This window comes from Monodelphis domestica, chromosome 4 (assembly GCF_027887165.1).
Source record: "Monodelphis domestica isolate mMonDom1 chromosome 4, mMonDom1.pri, whole genome shotgun sequence".
NCBI classification, from domain to species: Eukaryota; Metazoa; Chordata; class Mammalia; order Didelphimorphia; family Didelphidae; genus Monodelphis; species Monodelphis domestica.
The window spans coordinates 288,657,915-288,675,756 of record NC_077230.1 but is presented as its reverse complement, the minus strand read 5'-3'; the positions used below and the strand labels follow the sequence as shown (position 1 = coordinate 288,675,756).

The 17,842-nt window shown below is 40.3% G+C and overlaps 1 pseudogene; it reads left to right on the top strand.

Annotated features, from left to right (window-relative positions):
- The first annotated feature begins 802 nt into the window (after positions 1-802).
- Positions 803-2,988, top strand: LOC130458888 (ADP/ATP translocase 3-like; annotated as a pseudogene).
- The last annotated feature ends 14,854 nt before the right edge of the window (positions 2,989-17,842 follow it).

Genomic DNA, 17,842 nt, shown 5'->3' with positions numbered 1-17,842 from the left:
AACCCTTGGGGGCAGCTGGGTAGCTCAGTGGATTGAGAGCCAGGTCTAGAGATGGGAGGTCCTAGGTTCAAATTTGGCCTCAGACACTTCCCAGCTGTGTGACCCTGGGCAAGTCACTTGACCCCCATTGCCTAGCCCTTACCACTCTTCTGCCTTGGAGCCAATACACAGTATTGACTCCAAGATAGAAGGTAAGGGTTTAAAAAAAAAGCAGAACAAACCCTTACCTTTCACCTTGGAATCAATACTGTGTACTGGTTCTAAGGCTGAAGAGTGCTAAGGGCTAGGCAATGGGGATCAGGTGACTTGCCCAGGGTCGGACACATTTGAACCCAGGACCTCCCTGTCTCCTGGCTCTCAATCTACTTAGTCACTTAACTACCCCCAACATAAACTTTTGTAACCCTTCTTCTATCCAAAACTGGTTTAGCTTTCCTGAGAGATAACCCTGTGACTAGTCTTGCATTTGTGTAAAGGAGATGACATCTGATTGATTGAGGGAACACTGAGCCTTGATGCTGTATGAAAGAGATTTGTTTCCCTTTGTAGAAGACACATTTTGAGACAAGACATTGAAGGAATTTAAGAGAGGAAATGAACTTTTGAATGGCTAATGGGAATCTATGTGGCCACAGATAGAATGGAAACTAACCTTCATTAGTCTCCTTGGGAATGGATTTTGGTATTTTATCTCACTTCTAACCAAAGAGTTCCTTTGCTAGAGTGTGTTTTTTGGTCTGCCCTGTTCAGTGCCTTGCATAGCCCTGTACTATATCTAAAGATATGAAAGATCCTAGGTTATATCTATCTATAACATTTGGTAGCAGTGCCAATACCCTGACCTATCAACTGGCAATCACACACACCCACACATACATACAGACACACACATAGACATCTTACATATAGAGTCAGGTCTACTTCTCTATAATTCATTTGTGTGACTCTGAAGATGTAGTTCAACTAGAAAAATGTCTGTGAATGCTTTCCTATTTCTGTCTCATGTTTCTATCAGATACCTTTGATACATGCATAGACCACTCTCAAAGATTCTTAAGGGGATGAAACAACAGGCATATGGATTCACAATTGCTGCCATTTTTCTTGGCTGCCTTTTCTTGGTACAAAATAATACCGCCTGTGATCTTTCCCATTTTCTTAGAATATTACTCTTTGTCATATTCCTAGACTGTCACTCTCTTGAGGGCAATGATCATAAGATCATAGAATTAACACTGGAAGGGATATCTGAGGGTCATCAAGTCCAAGGTCTCTCTTCCCTTTCCCTCCTCCTTTCTTCTACCCTTCTCTTCTTTTTCTTCTCTACTCAGTTAGCTTCCTTTCTTCATTTTTTTCAATTAAGTCAATGAGATTTTATTAAGTTCCTACTATGTGCTGGACACTGGACTAAGCTGGAATAAACAAATATTTATTTCATTTCCCCTCAGCCCTCCTTGAATTTAAAAGAAAAAATAAACCTCCTTATTTTACAAATGGAGAAACTCAGACAAAGGAAAAGGAAATAACCTACCCAAGTTCAAACAGGTAATAAGAGGTATGGATGGTATTATAATCATTTTTTTTGTCTCCAAGTCCAGGGTTCTTTTTGATATGCCACACGGACTCATATCCCCAGTGCTTATCCTATTAATTAAATTTATTGAATTATATGAAATATGGAAGAGAAACCAGATCCTAGATTTAGAACAAGAATGGACCTTAGAGGTTATGCAGTCTAATGTCCTCCTTTTACAGCTGAAGAACTGGGACCCTGGGAGGCTATGTGACTTGCCTGAAGTCCTGCAAGTAGTAAGTTGCAGATTTAGGATTTATATCCAGTTCACTTGATTCCAAATTCAGTATTTTTTTCAACTAACCATGCTGCCTCTAAAAGGAATCAAGGTAATTTTTCCATTTAGCTCAAGGGTGCATAAATTGAATAAATAGTCATAAATTACAGGGAGATTGGTTTTAGCCCAGTAGAAAGAAGAACATTTTCTAACAATTAATGCTGTCTGACTGTGCCTGCAGTAATGGATTCTTGGGCTTTCAGCCCTCTTACACTGACTCTCTGTCTTGAACTCCACCATCTGGGTCCTTTGTAATCATGATAGAACAGGATATCTCTTTCACCATGGACCAATGACATTGCCACTGTTATCTCCAAGATTATGGTGGCTCCCATTGAGAGAGTCGAGCTACTATTTATTGTAGGTAAAGCATGCAAATAATAATTGGCTGCAGATAGCTTGTTGAAAGGCAGAATGGATCATACAATCCAAATTCCTGAGGGACAGGGGGTGCTTTCCTTCTGGCGGGGTAACTTAACAAATGCCATCAGATAATTACCTTTCAGATAATTTACCATCAGACCCTTACCTTTGCCTAAAAGACAAGTATAAGTAGGTGTTTTTGGAAGCAGTAGACAAGCCCACCCAAATTTGCAGATATTTTACTGGTAATCTTGCCTCTGGTGTTGTGGCTGGAGTCACTTCTCTGCTTTGTTTGCTCCTTGGATTTTGTGAGAACCTGCTAGGTGGCTGATGTTGGGAAATCTGGCACTAAGAGACCTGGGAGACCACCTTGGGAAGATCACCAAGACTGATGGAATTCATGGCTTGTATCAAAGTTCCAATGTCTCAGAGCTGGGTATTGCTGGAGTAGCCTACTTTGGAATCTATGATCCAGCAGAAGGTCCACTCTCGATCTTCAGAACACTCATATTGTGTTAAGTTGGATGATTGCATGAATTCTTATCCCTTCAACATAGTAAGACAGGGAATGAGAATGTTGTCTGAGTGCCAAGGAGCTGATATCATGTACACTGGGACCATTGACTTCTAGAGGAAGAGTCCTAAAGATGAGATGGCCAAAGCCTTCTTCAAGGGTGCTTGGTCTAGTGTGGAAATTTTTTGAATGACTGCAGATGCATAATCTATATCAAATTTCTTGCCTTTTCAAGGAGGGGGGAAGAAAGGGAGTGAGAGATTTTTGAAACTAAAGTTTTTAAAAAGAATGTTAAAGTTTTTGTTTACATGAAATTGGGAAAAAAGAAAATAAAAAAATTAAATTAAAAAAAATAAAGAGGTGGCAGTTAGGTATCAAAATAGATAGAGCACCAGGTACAGCATCAGGAAGACCTGGGGTCAAATCTGGCCTTAGACATTTCCTAGCTGAGTGACCTTGGGCAAGTCATTTAACCCCTATTACCTAGCCCTTGTAGTTCTTCTGCCTTAGAGCTGATATTACGAACAAAGGTAAGAGTTTAAAAAAAAAAAAACCCAAAGGGTTCCTGGTCTAGTGTTCTTAGAGGCATAAATGAAATTTCCTGTTTGAATAAAGTAATCCAAGTACATCCCACTATAGAACATGTAGAACCCTTGACTATACCTGGCGTTTTGGACCATTGATCTTCAAGAAATTACTGTTGTCTTTTTATCCAGGCCAGATCCTGTTTGTAGAAGAGCTAGGAAAAGCTCTTTGGAAAAGGGACTCATTTGCTGTAGTCCATTATTCACACGATGGAACTGATGATGATTCAGTATATTCATTCTATTGATTTTTCGGGAAAATAACGGTCTCTGAGGGTTCAAGGAGAAAGATCAATTTAATTTAATCTAATATTTAAACATATTTTGTAGGGCCATAAGTTTGTATTTAAGTATTTTTAGGGGGCGTAGTTAGGTGGTGCACTGGATAGAATATGTCTTGAAGTCAGGGGGACCTAAGTTCAAATTCTATCTAAAACACTAGCTGTGTGACCCTGGGCAAGTTATTTAACCCTGTTTGCCTCAGTTTCCTCATCTATAAAATGAGCTGGAGAAAGAAATGGGAAACCACTCCAGTATCTTTGTGAAAAAACAAACAAAAAAACCCAACCCTAAATGGCATCCCAAAGAGTTAGATGCAACTAACTAATTGACCAAACTTATTTAAAAAATCATATTTTCTATTTGTACTTAAGCACTATATCTACTGTTTTACACCACTGACTGTGTTATAATCTGTGTTGGACATGCTACTGTAAAACAATAAACATATAGAATACTCATAGAATATATAGAAAAATAATTAAAAACCAATTCATGCTCTCTCCCAAGTGGAATGGCTTAGCTATTTTTTTTTAAACCCCTACCTTCTATCTTGGAGTCAATACTGTGTATTGGCTTCAAGGCTGAGGGCTAGGCAATGGGGGTCAAATGACTTGCTCAGGGTCACATAGCTGGGAAGTGGCTGAGGTCAGATTTGAACCTAGGACCTCCCATCTCTAGGCCTAGCTCTCAATCCACTGAGCTACCCAGCTGCCCCTTTAGCTATTTTTTGAAACAATAATCTTTCTATTTTTTGGGAGGTGTTGAAGCAAAGACAGATGACCTGGTTGGAATGTGGCATTATTGTGGAGATTGGATTAAATGGCCTCTAATGACTCTTTCAACTTTAAAATTCTATGATCCTAAGATTCTGTCCCTGCCTGACCACTGGGAGAGTTTGTGCCTTGAGTTATTTTTCCAAAGATGATAATGGTCCTTTATTGAGTCATGAACATCCTCATCTGTAGGCTAGTATTTGTGAGATGTCTGTTTGAGCTTGGAGGTGTAGCCTGTGACTGTGGAATAACTAATTTGTTCATATGAGGATCATGCCTATGACCCATGTTCCCTCTAAGCCATGGGTCTTTTGTGCCATTAATCACTGAATTATCTCAATCCAGGTGGAGAAGAATCAGGAAGCAGGTGTGTACCTGTGTGTCAATGTGGACTTGACAGTAGTATATAAAGTCTTTAGTGCACTGAAACCCCCACTTCCTGGTTCTGGCTGTCAGACTTCCTTGTCAGGTTTTTCTTTTGAATAAGCCCAATTCACTCATCACTTGAATGTGGGGGAAAAAAACAAAAATCAAGGAGGAACATTACCTTTTATCTTTGTCCTCTTTGCACCATGACCCAACCCACTTGAAATTACAAGAGACTAGAAGTTCCTTGAGGGCAGTCAATTGATCAGTCAATCAAACATTTATTAAACTCTCACAGTATGATAGACACTATGCTATGTATTGGAGATACAAGGAAAGGCAAAAACACATCCCTGCCTTCAAGAAGCTTCCTTCCTTCCTTCCTTCCTTCCTTCCTTCCTTCCTTCCTTCCTTCCTTCCTTCCTTCCTTCCTTCCTTCCTTCCTTCCTTCCTTCCTTCCTTCCTTCCTTCCTTCCTTCCTTCCTTCCTTCCTTCCTTCCTTCCTTCCTTCCTTCCTTTCTCACTTCCTTTATTTCTTCCTTCCTTCCTCACTTCCTTTATTCCTTCCTCCTACCTCCTTCCCTCTATTCCTCATTCCTTCCTCCCCCTCCCTCCCTCCCTTCCTTCCTTTTCTTAAAAAAACAAACACATAAATAAACAAACCCTTACCTTCTATGACAATGACCAATATGAAAGAATGTCTTGCATGATAATGTATAATCCAGGTCAAATTGCTTACCATATCCAGGAAGGAGGGAGGAAGGGAGAAAAATTTAGATCTTATAATTTTGGAAAAGGAATGTTCAAAATTCTTATTACAAGTAATTGGAAAAATAAAATATGTGAATAAAGAAAACAACAACAACAATGCTTATCTTCTATTTTAGAACTGATATAAATGACCAGTTCTAAGGCAGAAGAGTGATAAGGGCTAGGCAATGGGAGTTAAGTGACTTGCCCAGAGTCACACAGCCAGGAAGTGTCTGAGGCCAGATTTAAACTGAGGACTTCCTATCTCCAAGCCTGGCTCTGTATCTCCACTGAGTCACCAAGCTGCTCCCAGAAGCCTCCTTTTCTATAGGGGAGATTCCAACAAGGAAGACAAAATGCAAACAACTAAGTAAATTCAAAACCTATACAGGATGAAAAGTGAGTAATCTCAAGAGGATAGATATTAGCGTTGAGGGGTAGTGGAAATAATGTCTTCTCCCCATTTGGGTACTTTGTACCCTGTAAAAATAGACTCGAACTCTGGACTTCAATCCCCAGAAGCCCTTGCTCCACTTCCCCAAAATGCTTTGTAATCTCACGGAATTCTGAGGTGGGCCGAGATCGAGAAGGGATTGAACCTGATTGCAAAGGCTTTTGTGGTCTCTTTTTGGACTTCCATTTTGAAGCAGACGCAGCTCTTCCATGATGTGAAATTATCTTGTCTAGGCCTCTCTGGCCTAGGCACGTGTTTCTTATCCTGTATTTTCTTTAATCCTTAATCTTTAATAAATCTCATAAAAATATAATACTCCTTGCAGAGAGAAACTAATTTCTACCTGCCTCAGATGCCTCAGTCTCCCCTAAATTTTAGTCTTTACAACCCTAGTGCTCCCTACTCATATTTTGGTAGTAAAAAGAGTGCTGTTCTTGGAGTTGGGGAGACCTGAATTCAAATCCAGCCCCAGACTCTTACTGGCTATGTGATCCTGGGCAAATCCCTTAACTTCTTTTGTCTCAGTTTTCTTAACTGTCAAATGAGGATTATAGCACCTACCTCCCAGAGTTGACATGAAGATCAAATGAGATAATATTTGTGAAAAGCAATTAACACAGTGCCTGGCATGTAGTTGTGTTCAGTTGTTTTTGACTCAAAGGTTTTTCTTGGCAAAGATACTGGGATTTTGTTGGCAAAGATACTGCAGTGATTTGCCATTTCTTTCTTCAGCTCACTAGATAGATGAGGAAAGTGAGGCAAAAAGAAATGAGTGACTTACCCAGGATCACACAGCTAGGAAGTGTCTGAGGCTAGATTTGAATTTAGGAATATGAGTCTTCCTATCTACTGTATCACCTTGCTGCCCTTACTGGCAACATAGTAGGCAATAAATAAATGCCGTTTTCCTCCCCATGTTTGTATCCTCAGCACCTAACACAGTGCCGTATATATAGGAGCAGCTTCATGAATGCTTGCTGAATACAATTTAACTATGTTAACTAACTGGTTCATGTTGACCAAGGAAGATAACCAGACTAAATAGTTAATCTACTTGCCAAGTCTATAGTAAGTGCTAAATAAATGTATTGAATGGATAGATTCAAGAGGTCAAAATAATAAAAACCAAGCGAAGGGATTATGAACCTGTGTGTTTCAAGGAACAAATTATAGTAACTGAGAGGTACAGGTACAAATTCAACTAGAAGGATTAATAGAATTGATGACGTCGGCAGGGGTTTAGAATTTTATCTGGGCCACTTTGGTAGATGGGGTGGTTACCAGATTCTATATAACTGCTTTACCCTGAAGAAAAGAAACATGAAAAATTATAGATTTACAGTGAGATACAATTGGGGTCTACACAGAAGGAAGCTGCCACTTCCATGTATGTTTTCGTGAGGCAACCTCTAGTGCCTAGCTTTTGTGTAATCTTGTCTTTCTTGATTAGCTATGTGCAGAAAATTCAAAGGAGTTTCCTTTATTTAACTCTTAGAAGTTCAGGTCTTCACTGTCTTGAAATATGTGAAGAGATTTGTGGTCTGGATAATGATTGACTTTGCTATGGTCATTGAGCAAAAAGATGAGGGAGAATAATTGATAGAATCCTCGAGATGGAAGGGACATGAGCAAGAGCAACGTCAGAACAGGAATCCCTTCTATAATATCCCTGACAAGCTCTCATCCAATTATCACTTTAGGACCTGCAGGAGTAGGAAGGTTCCACCTCTTGAGGTAGCCTATTCTATTCTTAGAAAGCTCTAACTAGTTTTTTTCCTCAACTTACTTCTTCATAACTTTGTTCATTGCTCCTACTTCTGCATTCTGACATCAAATAGAACAAGATTGTTTAGACAATGGTGATACAAAAGCCTTTTAGGATTATGAAATATGGGAATGTCTCATAAAGACATCTAGTGTGGGGCAGCCAAGTAGTACAGTAGATAGAATGGAGTTGAGAGACCTGGGTTCTGAGCTAGTCATTTAACACCAGTTGCCTATCCCTTACTGCTCTTCTGCCTTAGTATCGATTAGTATCGATTCTAAGACAGAAGGTAAGGATTTAATAAAAAAGAAAAGATACCTAGTGATGTCTTGTCTTCTGGAGAGTTTTGAAGAAAAGGCAATCTGGGATGTTTGGGATGTCAGGAAGCAAAGGGATGAATCAGAAAATCACTCGCTGTCCCTCCCAGTTCTGAATTTCCCTGAAAGAAGAAAGATAGTCTAGAGCAGTGATGGCGAACCTTTTTAAACCCAACCCCTCCCCAGACTGAGTGTTGTCTCGGCCTCCTCCCACAGACCATGTGCTGTGCTCCTCCCCACCACCATCCTGCCCCTTACACCACATAGGAGATGGAGAAAGTGCTCCCATTGGGTTGCTAGGCAAAAGGGTGGGTGAAGTGAGGAATGTCCTTAGTGCGGGTGAAGAGGGGAAGGGGAGTATCCTGAGCACTTCACTCCCCTCCAGCTTTGCCACCTGTTAGCCATCCATCTTACCTGCTGGGCAGAGGGGCGAGGGATGTGAAAAAGTGTTGTCTGGCACTGTGGAGAGGGGGAGGGGAGCAGCTCTACCTGAGTCCCTCTGTCTGTCTAGTAATAAAATCTTGGGTGGGGGACTGGAGGGGAGGGTGGCTGAGTGCCCACAGAGAACTCTATGAGTGCCATCTTTGGCACTCATTCCATAGGTTTGCCATCACTGCTCTAGAGGGAGGCACAGTGCTAAAATAAGCTCACTCCACAGCAAGGATTATTGCAAATCCCTAGAATCGAAGGGTGAATAGCAAGATGGCATAATGGATAAAGTACCAGATAATGAAGTCAGGAACTCATCTTCCGCAGTTCAAATCTGGACACATGTTGTGTGATCCTGGGCAAGTTACTTAATCCCATTTGCCTTAGTTTCCTTATCTGTAAAATGTTCTGGAGAAGGAAATGACAAAGCACTCCAGTTTTTGTCAAGAAAAACTCAAATGGGGTCATGAAGAACAAGACACTACTGAACAACAATAACAAAAGGGTCAAAGGATAGTAGATTTACAATTTGTCTTCTAGTTTAATTCACCTCATTTAAAAAGGAGGAAATGAAGACCAGAGAAGTTAAATGACTTATTTAGCTAATACTGATACTAAATAGTGATATTAGCATTTGAATCCAGTTCTTCTAACTTTAAATCTAATAATTTTCTTTGGTATTGCCTACTGCCTTAGTGGAGCTAAGCCAGGTTCCATCAATTTTCAGGAATATATTTTCATACAAAAAAAAAAATCTATGATTTCCTAAGTGTCAGAATTTCTTCCACTGACACAGATATGACCTTTCTCTCCTTTAGTATAAGGTTCTCCTGATCAAGATAATTAATGAGCTTGTGGCCAATAGTGTTGTTTATCAGTTTTTTTGACTTAAGGCAGGAAAGAAGCACTTACTATGTGCCAGGCACTGTACTGAGTTCTTTACAAATATTATCTCAGAATCCTGGGAAGGAAGAGCTATTTTTAGAATAATTTTATAGCTGAAGAAACTGATGTTGAGCAATTTGTACAAAGTCACACAACTAGCAAGAATCTGAAGCAGGATTTTGTGCCTTTGTGTCTTTGTGACCCCAGACTCAGTTCTCTATCAACTGCCCCACTGAGGACAGTGATGGCAAACCTTTTAGAGAACATGTACTGTGCCCCAGATTGCATGCCTTGCTCTTAACCCCCCCCTCAAGATGGGGTACCCTGGCTGCCTTCCCCCTTCTCCCAGACAGAGGAATGAAAAAGGGAGGGGAGTGGACCAAGCACTCTGCTCAGGGGAGGGAGTAAGCACTTCCCCTGGGCTGCTGGGCAGAAGTTTGGAGAGACATTGTGGAAAGGGAACAGCTCTCCCCAAGTCCCCCTGCCTTTCTAGTAATGAACTGGTGATGACAGCAGGCATACCATCTTTGGCACATGTACCATGGGCATGCCATTGCAGACCTAGGTGCTTGAAGACAAGTTAAGCTACCTTGGTTTTAAAACTTTTTCATCTAGATCAAATCTGCTAGAAGTTGTCTTTTGTTGGCATATCTGAGAACTCAGGGTCATTTCCACACTTGGGAATCTCACATTAGAAACTTATTAGAATCCACACTAATGAGGAATCTACCTCACAAATATAAGAAAGGGAAGTTTAGACTGTCTAAAAATGATGTAAGTAGTTATAAGTAGCTAAAAATTGTCTGGACCACAAGTAAAACAGGAATCAGTGATACGATATGACAGTCAAAACTACTAATGAGATCTTAGGCTATATCAGGAGAACCACAGTTTGCAGGAGTGTGCAGATGTTCTAGAAGAGAATTAGTGATCTTTGATATCCACTAAATCATTACTGGAGTTTACCAGGGCTGACTGTAAGAGCTTCTTTTGTTAGAGATAGAATTCCTCTCCTATTGCCCAAATTCACATATTTTCCCTGTTCCCTTTGTCTGGAATTTTCTTCTCTCTTTATCTCCATTGCTCCATTTCCTGGCTTCCCCGACTTCCTTTGGCTATCTCCCTTTTACCCCCCACCCCCACCCTTTTTTTCCTTTTAAAACCTTTACCTTCCATCTTAGAATCAATACTATGTATTTGTTCTAAGGCAGAAGAGGGGTAAGGGCTAGGCAATAAGGGTTAAGTGCGCAAGGGAGTGCCTGAGGTCATATTTGAATCCAAGACCTCCTATCTCTAGACTTAGCTCTCAGTCTAGGGAGCCATCTAATTACTCCTTCATCTTTTTTGCATACCATCTCCCAATTAGAGCTTGATCCTTGAGAGCAGAGGCTGTCTTTTGCTATTCTTTGTACCCCTTGGCGCTAGTTGGTGCTTAAGAAGATGCTCACTGATGGTCTGGGCAATGGAGTGGGGAGTGCTGTGAAACTCTCAAGTTAGGAAATGGGGCTAGGGAAATTCATCTCTAAACCAACTGGCTCTTTTGCCTCTCCCATTTTCAGCGCTGACCAGCAGAGGGAGCCCAGTCCAGAATTACAGCTCCACTTCCTGATACCAGCCTGAAACCATGGACAGTGAAGCCAAGAGGAAATCTGTCAGGCAACAAGTGTTTCCTCAGCAGGTATATACACAGTGGGCAGCTCTGTTCCAGGTGCTCCCCATTGTCTCTGACTAAGCCATGGGCAATTTAAATAGAAGACAAATAGAAAAAAAACAGAACTATAAAATGAGAGGTTTGGACCATTTGGACCAGCTCTGTTTCAGCGATCAATGGCAAAATGTAACAGCGTGAGCACAGAGACCTGCTCCAGCCAATCCTGTAACAATCCTGGGGCTTGCTAGTGCCCTCCCTCATTTGGGGTCAGTCTGGGCTCTAGCTGGAAGTTCTCAACACCAGGAACTGAAGATTAGCAGCGTCAATCAAGAGTTGCTCTAATGTTTACAGGGTGGTGACTAGACACTCTAATGAAAAATAAATCTCAGGCTGTCATAGGGACTTTTTTTCAATTAAATCAAGGGAGGAGGGAGTAGCTAGGTGGACCAGTAGATTGAGAGCCAGACCTAGAGACCAGGGGGTCCTGGGTTTAAATGTGATCTCAGATACTTCCTAGTTGTGTGACCCTGGGCAAGTCACTCCTCCTCCCCCATTGCCTAGCCCTTACCACTCTTCAGCCTTGGAACTAATATACAGAATTTATTCTAAGGAAGGGAAGGGCTTAAAAAGAAAAAAAAATCAGGGGAGAGAGAGAAAAGATGTCCAATCTCTTCCGCCATTCCTATGTTTATTGGCTGACTGAGCTTTCAGAGAGATCATAGGATTTATAGCTCAAAAGAATGCTGGAAGGAGAAAGTTAGGGTATAAGAATTCCACTTATTCATTCCTGTTTGCTATTGTTTTTGAAAAATCAATTCAAAAACATTTATTAAAACATGAGCTATGTGCAAAAGTTAGGAGGCAGCAAGGTGGTTCAATGTATAGAACATTAGTCCTAGACTTAGGAAGATTTGAGTTCAAATTTAACTTTAGATATTTTCCAGATGTGTGACTCTGGGAAAGTCACTTAACTTTGTTTGACTTAGAGGTAGCGAGGTGGCTCAACAGATAGAGTGTTGGACCTGGAGTCAGAGAGACCTAAGTTCAAACCTGGTGTCAGATATTTAGTAGCTATAAGACTCTGGGAAAATCACTTAACCCTGTTTGCCTCAGTTTCCTCAACTATAAAATAAATCAGAGAAGGAAGTGGCAAACCATTTCAGGATCTTTGCCAAGAAAATCTCAAATAGGGTCATGAAGAGTCATACATTCCTGAACAACAACAACAAATGTGCACAAGTATATTAGGTGCTAGAGATAGAAAGATAAAAAATTTTGCATATTCTGCCCTTAGGAAGTTTATATTCTACTAAATACACCTAATATATATATATATATATGTATATATATGTATATATATACATATATATATATATATATATATAATGATGCAGGCAGGGGGAAAGGTGAGTTCTAGATAAAATACTCCAGGAAAATGGGGGAGAGAAGGCTAAGGGTAGGTGGTGGATTAGAAAAAGCAGTATGGATGAAATGGCACCAGAGATGAACCTTAAAGAAAGAGGATAGGTACAGATAAGGAGGAAATACATTCCAGACCTGAAGGGTGGCCCACACAAATGTACAGAAGTGGGAGGAAAGAAGTATAGCTGTTGTGTAGGATGCATAAATGAGAGCAAAATGAAGTCAAGCTGGAAAGGTAGGCTGGAGGCAAATTCTACAGGACTCTAAAGATCAGTTTAAAGATTTTATTTGGGCAATAAAAAGCCATTGAAGGTTTGGGAGCAGGGGAGAGACCTGCTTAGAACCTGTGCATTGGGAAGATTATTTGGGTATCTATTGGAAGGATTTAATAGAGAAGAAAATGAGAATGGGAAAACTTAAGTATGGGTATGAGTTGGTTCAAGTCTGAACCTGGTTAGGGGCAACATGGGAAAAAGAGAATAGGAAATGAAGAGAAAAGAACATTTCCAAAAAAAAAAAAGTAGTCAACAGGGCTAAATTTTGGTGGAGAGTCCAAGTGGATGAAGACCTAGATGAATTTAATAATTAAACTTTTAGAAAGCAGCTGGAAGTAAAATGGAAGTTTTTGTTTTTAATTATGTATGACTCTTCATGACTCCATTTTCTTGGCAAAGATATTGGAATGGCTTGTCATTTCCTTCTCCAGCTCATTTTATTGATGAGAACGGAGGCAAACAGGGTTAAGTGACTTGACCAGGGCCATCTAGTAAGTGTCTGAGGATAGATTTGAACTAAAAAAGATGATTTTTTTTTTTGACTCCACGTTGGCTGTTTCCAAAATGGATAGTCATTGGTAACTGAATGAATGGGTGTAGGCACGAGGAGAGGAAGACTAATCAAAGATGCTTCAAAGTGTTTGAACCTAGGTAACTAGGAGAATGATGGAATCAAGGGTCTTTTCCAATAAGTCCTGTCTTCTCATTATTTAATATTTAAGCTTTAGTTTCAGTATTTGATCTTTCAGTGAATGATCTGAATTAATTTCTTTAAATATTGACTGATTTGATCTCTTTGAGTTCCAAGGGACTCTCAAGAATCTTCTCCAGCACCATAGTTCAGAGATGCATAGGAAGTCCTTAATAAGTGTTTATTGTCTGACTGACATATTCAGGGGGAGATGCCCAGTAAGCAGTTAGTATTGCAGGACTGGAGCTCAAAGGAGAGAGAGGATTTAATATATAGATTTAGGAGTTGTCTCCTAGACTTATAAATTTGTGAGTTTTCCTGGATTACTATGATCCACAATGATGTTTCTCTTCTCTGGAGTGATAATGGAACTTATGAGACTTGGATGAGCTCACCAAGGAAGAGAATATAGAGAAAAGAAGAGGACTAGGATTAAGCCTTGGTTCAGACCCATCCTTAGTGGGTGAAACAAGGATGAATAATAAGAGACAGCCAAATCAGACTGGTAGGAGGGGAACCAAGAGGCAACAGTACCAAAGAGAATGAGGGAAAAAGAAAATTTCCAGAAAGAGAGAGTGGTCAACAGTGTTAAATTTTGGTGGAGGGTCAAAGAGAATAAAGACTGAGAAAAGACCATTGACTTTAGCAATTAATTAAACTTTTAGAGAGCAGTTTTAATATACTGATGCAGTCAAAAGCCATAAGGGAAGAGTAGAGGACTAAATGGGTAATGAGCAAGTTGAGGTACCAAGATTCTTTCTATAAGAATTTGTGTAGGAATTAGAAAGCAGGAACTTTTTAGGAAGATTCGAGTTAAAATCCTGCCTCAGACTTATGAGAAAGAATGGTATTTACATCCATAGAAAGAACTGTGAGAGTAGAAATACAGAAGAAAAACAACCTCTTGATTACATGATTTGATGGGGATATGACTGGGGATGTAGACTCTAAGCAATCATCATAGTGCAAATATTAATAACATAGAAATAGGTCTTGATCAATGACACATGTAAAACCCAGTGGAATTGTGTGTTGGCTATGGAGGGAGGAGGAAGAGGAAGGGAGGAAAAGGACATGAATCATGTAACCATGGAAAATTATTCTAAATTAATTAATTAAATAAAAAATTTCAGTTCAAATCCTGCCTCAGACATTTATTAGCTGTGTAATTCTGGACAAGCCACTTAACTTGTCTGGATCTTGATTTTGTCATCTATAAAAGAGGAGATACTACGTGAAGTCCTTTCAGCTCTAAATCTTTGCAGAAAGGAGTTATATAGGTTGATAAAGTGAGTTGGTGGCACAGGGTCATGTTAGTATCCTTAGGTATATAAGATGTGTGTGTATATATATATATATATATATATATATATATATATATATATATATATATATATATATGTAGTAGTAGAATAGTAGTCTCTCGGTAACCGAGGATGATGATTGTCTTTGTGCGCTTTCATCTGTAATGTAGATGAGTGTGCACAAAGACACTTGTGTGTGAAGGAGATTTAAGTGAAAAAGTCGATGCACAGAGACAGTCCCACTCTCTCGGCATTGGAAGCCTGGGTCCAGTGGCATGAAAAGTCATTACAACTGGAGACTTCCTCAGCTGCATTGGATGGCCGTGTTGTCTTTTGTGCTCCAACATGCCCTAAGCACTCCACAGTGCTTTGCTGCATCGCCATCTCAGCCGTTGAACCTTCTTATTGGTTTCCTCCCGCCTGTTCAGCCGAAGCAGTCTTTACATGCTGGGTGAGCAAAGCCCTAGTTCACTAGGGGTCTACGATGACCCGATGGCTACAGCAAAGGGTCTGGCCGCTGCCTCATGCTAGCAGCTACTGGGAGCCACAAGTGAGGGCTGGGTGTCAGGTAAGGGGCGAGAGCTGCCCTAGGAGGGCACGACAAGCCCTCCATACCAGAGATACTACTCCTCCCTGAGTACCCCATACACCCCATATATATGTATGTATGTATATATATATGCCTATTAAGTTCTTTCATCTCTTTCTAACCTGATATCATTTGACAGCCCAGCTAGCCAGTGACATTTGGTATGCCCCATAACTAGAATCACAGAATGGTAAAATTGGAAGAGACTTTACAGATTATCTAGTTATTTTGCAGGGCAGGAAGGTGCAGTGGATTGAGTGCCTGGCCTGGAATCAGGAATATTCCTCTTCCTGGATTCAAATCTGGTCTCAGACACTTACTAGCTGTGTGACCCTGGGAAAGTCACTTAACCCTGTTTCCCTCAGTTTCCTCATCTGTAAAATGAGATGGAGAAGGAAGTGGTAAACCCTTCCAGTATCTTTGCCAAGAAAACCCCAAATGGGGTCTCAAGGACTTGAGCATGACTAAGCAATAGTAAAAATTATTTTGCTGGGGTACCTAAAGATTAAATAACTTGTTTTAAGGTTATCTTTACCAACTCTGGTTGGCACAGCAGGGACAAGAATTCAACTTTCTTCTGATTTCCAATGCAATTCCAATAGAATATTCTAATTCTAATATAATATTTCCCACTAAAGTGGGAATCTTTTATTCTCACTAGGTTGTACTCCAGACTTTTCTGTCCTGATCCAGAACCCTCCTTGTCCTGAAGATCACTCTAAAGCTGGAATTTACACATTGAAAATATTCTTCCCCTGTCCTATCTTCTCTCCCTCTCCGATTTCCCAATTGGATGGGATTTTCTAGAACCTCAATTTAAGAAAAATACCTAGACCAGCTGTATTTTCATTTTTCATCAAACTGTACCCAGACCTAGAAGCTTCATTCCCTACTCCTCCCTTCAATGTCATCTATCCATCCATCTATCTATCTATCTATCTATCTATCTATCTATCTATCTATCTATCTATCTATCTATCTATCTATCTATCTATCTATCTGTCCATCTGTCCGTCTGTCCATCTGTCTTTCTGCCTGTCTGCCTTCCTGTCTATCTATCCTTCCCCCATTAAAGTATAAACTGCTTGAGTGCAGAGACTTTCCTTTTTCTTTTTTAACCCTTACCTTCCATTATAGAATCAATACTGTATATTGTTTTCAAGGCAGAAGAGCAGTAGGGGCCAGATAATGGGGATTAAGTGACTTGACCTGAGTCACATACCTAGGAAGTTTCTGAGGTCAAATTTGAACCTAGGACCTTCTGTCTTAAGTCTGATTCTCAATCCACTGAACCACCTAGCTGCTCTCCCACAGAACTTTTCTTTTTGTTTTTATTTGTTTCTGCAGCATTGAGCATCGTGCCTAGTATGCAATGAGTGCTTAATAAATGTTTGTTGACTGATTGGCTAACTAAAGAGTTATTGGTAGAGTGAGAGTGAGGATGACAACTATGACTACTAGTGGACAAATAAACTTCTTAAGAAAAAAGGCAAGTGGGCAGATGGCTCAGTGGGAGGTCCTAGATTCAAATCTAGCCTCAGCCACTTCCTAGCTGTGTGACCCTGGGCAAGTACGTCACTTGACCCCCATTGCCTAGCCCTTACCACTCTTCTGCCTTGGAACCAATGCACAGTATTGATTCCAAGATGGAAGGTAAGGATTATTAAAAAAAAAAAAGGCAAGCAGTGTGGTTGGCAGTATCATGAGACGCAAAGAATATGAAGACTTCATTGCTGCCTGTCATATTCAAAGACAGAATTATTAGGATAAAATTCCAAAATTAATGGAGTAAAATCATTAGAATAAAACTCTTTTATCCAGTCTAAAGGACAAAAGAGAAAAGAGTCTAATCTTGCTTGGGTCCACTCTATGCCTTTGGTCAAGTCACTGAATTAGTCTCAATCTGTTTCCTTATCTGTAAATCCCAGGATTTGGATTGAATTATTTCTTCCATCCCATATTGGGATTATGCATACGTTGTCTGTGAAGCTACAGCAATGTATTAAGTCCCCACAGCTAGCTATTTCACAGTGTTAGAACGCAGAGCTACTGAAGCTCCCACCCCCAGTGTGCAGATGCTCCTGTTACCCTGTTCACAGACGTCTTCATCTCCATCCCTTGCCAAAGGAATGCTGTTGGTCTTGAAACTGTGGAGTGAGAAAGTATGGGTGACTCAGCAGCAATCCATCACCACTTCTGGAAGAAGAACTCCAAGTACATGTGAAAGGTAATGTACACAAGGAACACTTCAATTTAATATGGTTGTTGTTCAGTAACTTTGGTACAGCCAATCTGATTCTTTGTGATGTCATTTGGGGTTTTCTTGGCAAGGATATTGGGGTGGTTTGCTCTAATCCACTGCACCACCTAGATGCCAAGTTTAATATATATACAACTGTAAATATGTACAGAAAAACACATAGACTCATTAAAAAAAAAAACCAACACCATCTCATTTTCCGTCTTGGAATCAATACTGTGTATTGGTTCCAAAGCAGAAGAGTGGTAAGGGCTGGGCAGTGGGGTTAAGTGACTTGCCCAGAGTCACATAACTAAGAAGTATCTAAGGCTAAATTTG